Source organism: Sorex fumeus, unplaced genomic scaffold (assembly GCF_029834395.1).
Source record: "Sorex fumeus unplaced genomic scaffold, SorFum_2.1 ptg000005l, whole genome shotgun sequence".
Classification (NCBI taxonomy): domain Eukaryota; kingdom Metazoa; phylum Chordata; class Mammalia; order Eulipotyphla; family Soricidae; genus Sorex; species Sorex fumeus.
The window spans coordinates 8,202,180-8,210,993 of NW_026606062.1; positions in this window are offsets into that span (position 1 = coordinate 8,202,180).

The window sequence follows — 8,814 nt, forward strand, 5'->3', positions numbered from 1 at the left end:
GCGCCCCCGGCCCCGCCCGACCTGCCTCCAGCGGAGGAGGCCCCCTCCAGACCTCCAACCCGGGCACCTCCGGGAGCTCCCGCCCCGCCCCCTCCGCCGGCCTCCGCACCGGACTGGACAGGACTGGATGTCCCGCAGTCCGAGAAGGACACCCCCACGCTTCTCTGGCCTCCATGCCCCGACCTCACGGACCCGGATGGTGTGCGCCTGCGCACTGCACCCCGGGACACGCAGGGCTCTAGTCACTCGGCCAGGCCCAAGCTTCGGGGGTCAGTCCAGGCCTAGGGGCTGTCCGCGCCCCTCGCCCGCCACCAAGGCCAGATATACAGCCTCCCAATGCTCCTCCTCCTCCTGCCCTTCTACCTCCTCCCTCTCCCCTTCCCTCTTTTCCTCCTCCTCCTCCCACCTGCTCCCCGGCCTCCTTCCCCTCTAATTTGATAACAGGGAAGATTTCCTCCCTAGACACCTTTTCCTGGGAGGACAAAGTTGTCAAATAAACTGCTCCACAGGTGGTGTGGCAGTGGAATGTTCTGGAAAGCCTTAGCCCTGGGGTGGTGGTCGGAGTCGGTAGTGGTCTGCCACAGGTCAGTTCTGGCAGGAGAGCCGGAAGTGAGGGCTTGAGCAAAGGTGAGGTGGGCGACCCCAACGAGACCACAGGATGGGTGTTGAAGACCCCCAGCAGAGCTAAGGAAGGAGAATCCAGGAGCAGGAGTGTAGGGTGGGGGGGAGGTGTGGCTCTCGGAAGGCTGTGAGTGATGTGGGGACCACTTCCTGAAAGTCCTGCCCTGTCCTTTCACTGGACAAGGGCCTGGCATGGGGACTGAGAGAGCAGAAAGAAACACACTGCCAGGACCCCTGGGTGCTGAGTCCACCCCAAATGAAAGCAGATTTGGGGAAGGCAAAAATCAGTGATACTTTCCAGTACAGGTTTCTTAACTGGACATTTACTTGCATCCTGAAGGTGCAAATGCACGCTCTGTCCAGAGAGGGGAACGTGGGTCACTCAGCGGCCCTCCTTGCCAAGCTCTGGCTTCAGGCTGTCAAACGGCTGTTTGGGGCCTGAATGACAGTACCGCAGGAGGGTATTTGCCTTGCACGCAGCTGACCCCGGTTCCGTCCCAGGCATCCCATATGGTCCCCCAGGTCCTCGAGGAGTGATCCCTGAACACTGCTGAGTGTGGCCCAAAACACAAACAAACAAAGCTGTCTGAAGACCTGACTTTGGGGAAAATTGGTCTCAGCTGGGAAGTCTGCACGCTAACAGGAGAGTGTATTTTAGGGGGCTCACAGACCCCACACCCGGAAATCCCGTGGCTCCATCCGTCCACCCACCCGTAGTGAGGCCCAAGCTCTGGTTAACCTTCAGCTGCTGCCCAGCTCAGCCTGACCAAGCAGTGGGCGGGGCCGCCGGGAAGGTGTCGTCTGTTCACCCCAGGCAGTGCTCCACCCTAAAAGGTTTCAAACAGATCCCTCTGGCCTTGGGTTGTTTGGGGTCAGACCTGGTATTGCTCTGGGGTTACTCCTGGCTCTATACTCAAGCAGGGGTCAGTCCTGGGAAGCTGAGGAGATACCGGGGATCGAACCTGTGCCACCACTGCAAGGCAAATGCTGTTCTGTTGCTCCGGCCCTCCTCTGGCCTTAGGGGTGATGGTGGCACCCCTTTTAATATTCTAAATCCACCAAACTGGTGACTTCATGAGTGACTTTGGTGGCATATCAGCCATTTCTGGATTTTCTCAGCCGGTTTCTACCTTGCTGTGTGTAGGATGAGCCACGGAAACCACTGTCACTGTCACTGTTCTCCGTTGTTCATCGATTTGCTCGAGCGGGCCCAGTAACATCTCCATTGTGAGACTTGTCATAACTGTGTTTGGCATATCAAATACGTCATGGGTAGCTTGCCAGGCTTTGCCGTGTGTGCGAGATACTCTTGGTAGCTTGCCAGGCTCTCTGAGAGGGGCGGAGGAATCAAACCCGGGTTTCCCGGTTTGGCTGCTTGCAAGGCAAATGCCCTACCCACTGTGCTATCGCTTCAGCCACATAAATGGCCTCAAATAACTGGCACCAGTGGACGTGTTCCCAGACTCCTTGCCCTTAAGGGCGCACGGAAGTGCCCGTCACTGTTTTTTCAAGCCTTTTAGGGGGTGACCATCCCCAAGAGTCTGCGTGAGTGGGGGACGTGACTGTGTGGTGAACACTCAGTCCTCAGGGGAGACTGAGGCAGTACACAAAGACATGGGTGGGAGCGAAAAGTAGGACACTCCGTGTGCACAATGAAGGAAACTTTGTGTGATGGAGCGGGTGGGCCGGAAGTGGGGAGCACACCCCTTCGGCTCCACAGGTTTCTGTCTGGACGGTGTCCTTAATTTCCATATGGGCTCGTATCTCTGCTGAGTTGGTTCTGCAAGGTCGTGCTAACTTTGGTAACTTTATTGGTCCAGAGTCCTTTTGTCAAAAAAAAAAGCTTCCCAGAGCCAGTACAGCAAGTATGGCGTTTGTCTTGCACACAAGCAAACTGGGTTTGATCCCCAGCACCTCGCAGGGTCCCTCGAGCCCACCAGGAGTGGCAGATCCCTGAGTGCAGAGTCAGGAGTAAGCCCTGAGCACCATGGGTGTAGCACAAAAACAAAAACAGGAAATGCTTCTCAGGGTCAGAGAGCTAGTACACAGCGTGCGGCTCTTGCTTTGTACTTGGCTGACCTATGTTCATTGCCCAGCACCGTAGACGGTCCCCTGATCACCGCCAGGAGTGAGCCCTGATCACAGAACTAGGAATAAGCCTGTGCACCTTCAAGTATTCCCCTACAAGATAAATAAATAAAGATCAAGATGAAAATCCTTGGGACTGGGTATACAGTGGCTTCAACAGCCACTCTCGGTACTATCCAGAGCCTGTGGCGGGTACGGGCTGCCCTAAAGGACCTCAGAGACTGTCCTTGCTGGTGGACATTCATCGCTGCTCTCGTGCTCCAGACACCCATGCTGATGCCTCTGGAAAGGTCCTGGGCACAGTGGCCAAAGGTCCGCGTTGGCCAAATAATCCTGCCCATCAGCTCCAAGCTGCAGAACAAGGAGCAGGGGACGGAGGCTCTAGGCAAGGCCAAGGTCAAGTTCCCTGGTCACCGGAAGAGCCACGTCTCCCAGAAACGGGGCTCGACCAGGTGGAATGGCCAAGGATGCGTGTGAAGACACGGGGCCTGAAGAGCGACTCATCCGGGACGGCTGCAGAATCTGACACATCCCGGATCACACGGCAGCCCTGCCTCCCGCCAGCATCGGAGCTGCCCGAGTCCCGCCCACCAGTAAAGCGGACTTCCTGTCTCTTAAAAAAAAAAAAAGTCATTTCCAGGGAGCAGAGAAAGCTCCAGAGTAGAGTCGGCCTCAGGTATTCATCCCTGCACCGCCAACGTGCCAAGTGTGACACCTGGGGCCACAGGGTGTGATCTCCAAAGCACCACAAATAAGTGAGCGCCCACTGAAATCTTGATGCCAGACACCCCCAAAAGAGCAAAGACAAAGGAAAGAGGGGGTGCTGGGTACAGAGAAAAACTCCTTTGCAAATAGTTGTGTCCCGTTGGACAAACTACCCCCATTTGCTCCATTTGATGTTATTTTTGTCCACACGCATGAAGGTACCAGCAGAGGAACAAAGGCATGTGGGTCCCGGGGCTGAGATCTCCAAGCCTGCTCGGATCGGGGCTGAGCATCCTCCACCCAGATCCTCCAAAATTCAGTAGGCAGGGGCCACCCCACCAACTGGCCCCCTGGCGCCCTGTAATCCCATCAAAGGCCAAGACTCAGAGACTATAAAACCCAACTCCCGGAAGCGCTTATCTCTTATCTTATCTCTTTCTTCTTTGGACAACCTGGCAGGCTACCGAATGTAACCTGCCCACATGGCAGAGTCTGGCAAACTCCCCGTGGCGTACCCAATATGCCAAATACCAGTAACAATGATGGGTCTCATTCTCATTCTCCTAATCCTGAAAGAGCCTTGAATATGGCGCTTTTTAAAAAATCTCAGGGCTAGGACGAAGGAGACGTTACTGGGGCCTGCTCAAGGCAATCGACAAACAACAGGATGGTCGTGTTCGTGATCGTTTGTCCAATAAGGCATTTACTGCTGGGAATAGACTGTCTCCACTGTCTCTCCTTCAGTGGCAGTGCTCAGACACACACACAGGCACACACGCGTGCGCACGCGCACACACACACACACACACACACATGCACGCACACAGTGGTTTGTCTATTTCATTATGAGCACAGAGCCCAGCAAGAGCTGAGCTGTGTAGAAACATCTGTACACGTATAACAAACCTCCCACACCGGATAATTGGTTCCAGTGCTTTCTCTAATCTACGGTGGGTTTTTCCCTCCGTCTCCCCATCGTACTTGCTGACTAAGAAATGCTTTTCGGTTTGTCAACAGATCATTTTCTGCTCATTGTTTCTGCCATTTTCCCTGCAGCAGAGAGGATAAATGTTTGCCTGGTGCGAAGTGGTTCTTGTCTTTTGCTATTATGCAAGAAACTTTTAAAGTGCTTTCCAAATATTTATCATTGCTTAGGGAAATAGCAAAAAAAGTACTGGGGGGAATCGCACATAACTTTCATCGTCACAGGGAAGAAATGGGGATGTGTGGGGGGACTTTGGGTTCCACATGCTCAGTTAGTTGTTTCCATGCCTGTCAACCATGAGGGTGATGCACACAAGGCATCCCGATTGAGAATCCCTGGTCACCAAGGGGGTAGGTGGGCCGTGAGTTCTGGTCTTAGCTGGGAGATCAGAATTGCTTCTTTGGACCTGTGCCCTGGCATAGATCTTCAGTATGATTTGCAGTTTCCTTACTGAAAATCTTTTGTAAGCCTAATCATTCTAGAGTTGATTCCACACTAGATTTGGGACTGGAGAGATGGTCCGGGGGGTAGGATGCTTGCCTTGCATGCAGCCGTCCTGACCCATTCCCTGGTACACTATGCACTGTCCTCCTGTTGTTCATTGATTTGCTCGAGCGAGCCCAGTAATGTCTCCATCATTCCCTGGTAGGCGTATGAAACCCCAAACCCAGCCGGGAGCGATCCCTGGTGGCTGAGGGAGGAGTAAGCCCTGAGCACAGCTGGGTGTGGCCCCCAAAAAAATGAAACCAAAAACTGAATAAAGGACAAAACTAGATCTGACAGAGGCCAGATGCATAAAGAGCTGAATGAACTGCGCACATGCTTTGCATGCAAGGAACCCCGGGCTCGATCCCCAGCACCGCCTGGTCCCTTGAGCACAGGGAAGCCCCTGAGCACTGCAAGGTGTGGCCCCAAAACAAATCAAAATCTAGGTCTGATCATGCAAAAAAAAGCCCCACGTAGCCAGGATGGACTCACAACTTGGCAACCCACAAGACACCAGAAAACAGGGACCGGGTTTTGGTCCAGCCCCATCCAGCACCCTGGAGGTCCCTGGGACCCCGCTGGCTGGTGGGATACAGGTTGGCTCAGGGCTGTGGTAACGCTGCAGCAAGGGGCCCTCCTGAAACGCACCCCTCGAGATCGGGTCAAAGAGCTCTCTGTGCCGGGGAAGTGGGGGACATTTTCCCCGCAGGTCTGAGAGCCCCTGGCACCTGGTCCTGTGATCGCTGCCAGCCATCTTGGGCTACTTGGGGTAGGCCACTCAGGGTACTCATGCCCCAGTGCCCCTCTTCAGACCTGGTGCTGACCTGCCCCCTGATGCCATCTGTCCCCCTGGTTGTACCGACAGTCCCCAACCCAGTCAGTATCTGCCTGGGCCTCTTGGAAGACCTGCACTACCCCCCTCACCCCTTCCCGAAGGGCCAGAAAACTCTCAGGGCTCTCAGGCTGCTCCCCGCAACTGGGCGGTTCCCACCGGGCCCAGCCCCGCTATGAGCCCCGGGATAGCGCTTGACCATGGGGCTTGCCCACTTTGTGGACAGAGTGGCAAGGTGCAGGCCTGGGTGCCTGGGAGTCAGCCACGTGTCCCCCTAGAGGCCACTCAGGGAGGAAATGACCTCCCAGTGCTCAAGGCCCAGGAGCCGGGGCCGGCTCTAGCCATTTCCTCGTTCATCACATTGGCAAGATGCCAGTTGCCTGCCAGGATAGGTCACTCAGGGGTAGGTCACTTGGGGCACCCCCAGCTCGACGGGCCTCTGCCTCTCTGTGGAGACCCTGACTTGGGCGTTGGCAGGGCCTGGCCCTGAACCTGTGGGGGAGGGGGGGCGGCAGGCATTTGAATCGTTATTTAAGCAAAGTGGAAAGGCGAGGGGCCACTTGCCCATGACTCAGGCCCCAATCCAGGCGCTGGCCGGTGAGAAGCTTGGGGGGAAACAGCACCTCCTTTCCCCTGTGGCCCCCAAAGGTGATCCTGGGCACAGCCGACCCACAGGGTCACTCCCCTGATGATGATGAACAGCCAGGCCTGGGCGGAGGACTTCCACGGATATGTGGCCAGCAGGGCATCAGCCAGAAGCATCCCACAATTCAGTGGGGCCAACGCCCGTGGTCAGTAAGACGGAGATCCAGAGATCCCAATGGGCCCTGAGGGGGCAGCCTTGAATAAAGCCAGGGCCTCATGGGACAGGGCCCAGCCACGGGAGGTGGGGACACGGGGGCCCCCTGTAAGGATCCCAGGGCAGGCTCAGCTGCCAGGCTGGGTCCCTGCTCACGTCCCCAAAGGGCATGCCATAGGGAATCTGCCAATGTCACAAGTTGGGGGGGGCACCACAGTCCAGCTCCTCCTCCACACTGCGCCCCCAAACCTGGGCTTTGTGCAGGTAAATAAGTGAGTTAACACCACTGGGAGGACGGGGTAGGAATGGGGTAGGGGTGGGGGCGGCACTGAGGCTGTACCCCATGGGTGGACGTTTCTGGAAACTGCCTCAGCCTGCCTGCAGGACCGCTTTGCATGCACCCAGAGTACTTTCGGGTCAGAGTCTATGGGTTCAGTCTCAGGGCCCCACCCGGAAACCCCGCACACTGGGCGGGGACAGTGTCCAGCTTGATGAAATCTCGACTCTTAGGGTGGGAGAGTTGACGTTTCTGTGGGCAAGAAGCCCTGGGTCCCCAAATGTCTCTTCCTTGGGGACATTCCAACAGCAGGGTTCAGACTGAGGAAGGGGAGCCGGGTAGCTGCCCTGGCCCACCGTGGGGAGCAGAGGGCACAGCCTCGGGGACACACAGAACCCCCTGCCACAGGCCTGACACCTTAGGGGTGGGGCAATTGTAGACAGGCACAGTGAGGTGCCCGAGGGGGCCACAGGACAGAGGCTGAGAGCCGCCTGGTGCCACAGTCCCCAGGAGTCTGGGACTCCGCCAGGATGGAAGGCGTCCGCAGAGGCTGGCAGAGACCAGAACCCAGGGACTCCGCCAGGATGGAGCGGGGCGCAGGTCGGGGTGGAGTCAGGGGCACACTCTGCCTGAGCAGGGGTCTTGGGTTCTAGCCCCAGGCCCGAGGGGACTGACTAAGCCGCACCTCGGTGGGGAGCCACCATCACCAAATTAGAGCACTTTCAGATGAGTATCACTTGGAAGTGGCCTCAGCGCCCCCCAAAACACAAAGGACACATTTTTAAAAATTTTGGATCCAGGACAACTCACACGCTGGGGCATGTGGAACGTGAGGCATCTGGGTCAGCACAGACCAGAACCCGGGGTCCCACTGACGGGCCTAGAGCTTAGGCTGCAAGGGGCGCCCACTGAGGAGCCCCAGAACCCCCCACGCTTGGCACTACTCCAGTGGCTTCCCTGCATTTCAGCCAGTACGAGCCGCACCCCCAGAGTCTTGGGCCGTGGGCACCCACTTTCTCAGCTCTCCACATACATGCATACATGCACATGTATGAACACACATGTGTGCACACACACACACACACATGCCAGCTCAGAGTCTAGGCCAGGGATACGTGGGCACATACGTGGACGCTGACACAGCCATCCCTCAGTTCCATATTCTGGGTGACAGATCACTGTCACCGGCTGTGCTGAGCCATTGCTCTGTGTGTGTGTGTGTGTGTGTGTGTGTGTGTGTGTGTGTGCGCGTGCGTGCAGGGGAGCGGTGGTACTGCTGGATGGTGCAGACTGCCCACAGCTGCCTCCAGAGTCATTGGCAGAAAGGCCTTCACCTGCACCGAAGGTCATGCCCTTCATACTAGGGAAACTGAGTCCAAGTGTGCCACCCTCAGAGCTGGCTCTGCCCTCCCCTGGGGCTGAGCGGGAGGTGTGGAGGGTGCCAGGGAGTGGCCTCCAGGTGGAGAGGCTCACAGGGCATGTGGCCTCCTCCTGGGGTCTATCCCCTCCACACAGGGTCCCCGTGTGCTGACCTTGCCAGCACATGGTCCTGTCACCCACATGGACGCACACAGGGTCTCTCCGTTGAAAGCGGCCGGTGGAATCTGGGCCTCCTCAGTGCTTTGAGCACCCCTGGGCCCTGGGCTGCTCTGGGTGAGACTCTGCCCTGGGGATGCCCCCACCTGAGGATGACCCCAAGGAGCAAAGGACCACCCAACCCCGGGCGCTGTGTGTGCCCCACATATGGTGACTGAGCAGAGACTTCCGGGCAAGAAGGCGGGCGGGGGTCCTCACAAAGCAGAGGAGGCAAGGCAGGAGCGTTGCTGGTCCCTGCTTCGAGGCCTAGATCCTCCCGGACTCCCACTGGGGCCACCCCTCAGTCCCGATTTCCTCCAGGGGACACGCCTGGAGCCCTCTTCTCTTCAGGGACCACCCCCGGCCCCCCTTCCCTCCAGGGACCACCCCTGGAACCCCCTTCCCTCTGGGCAGGGCCCCCATCCAGGGCCACCCGGTCCCCAAGT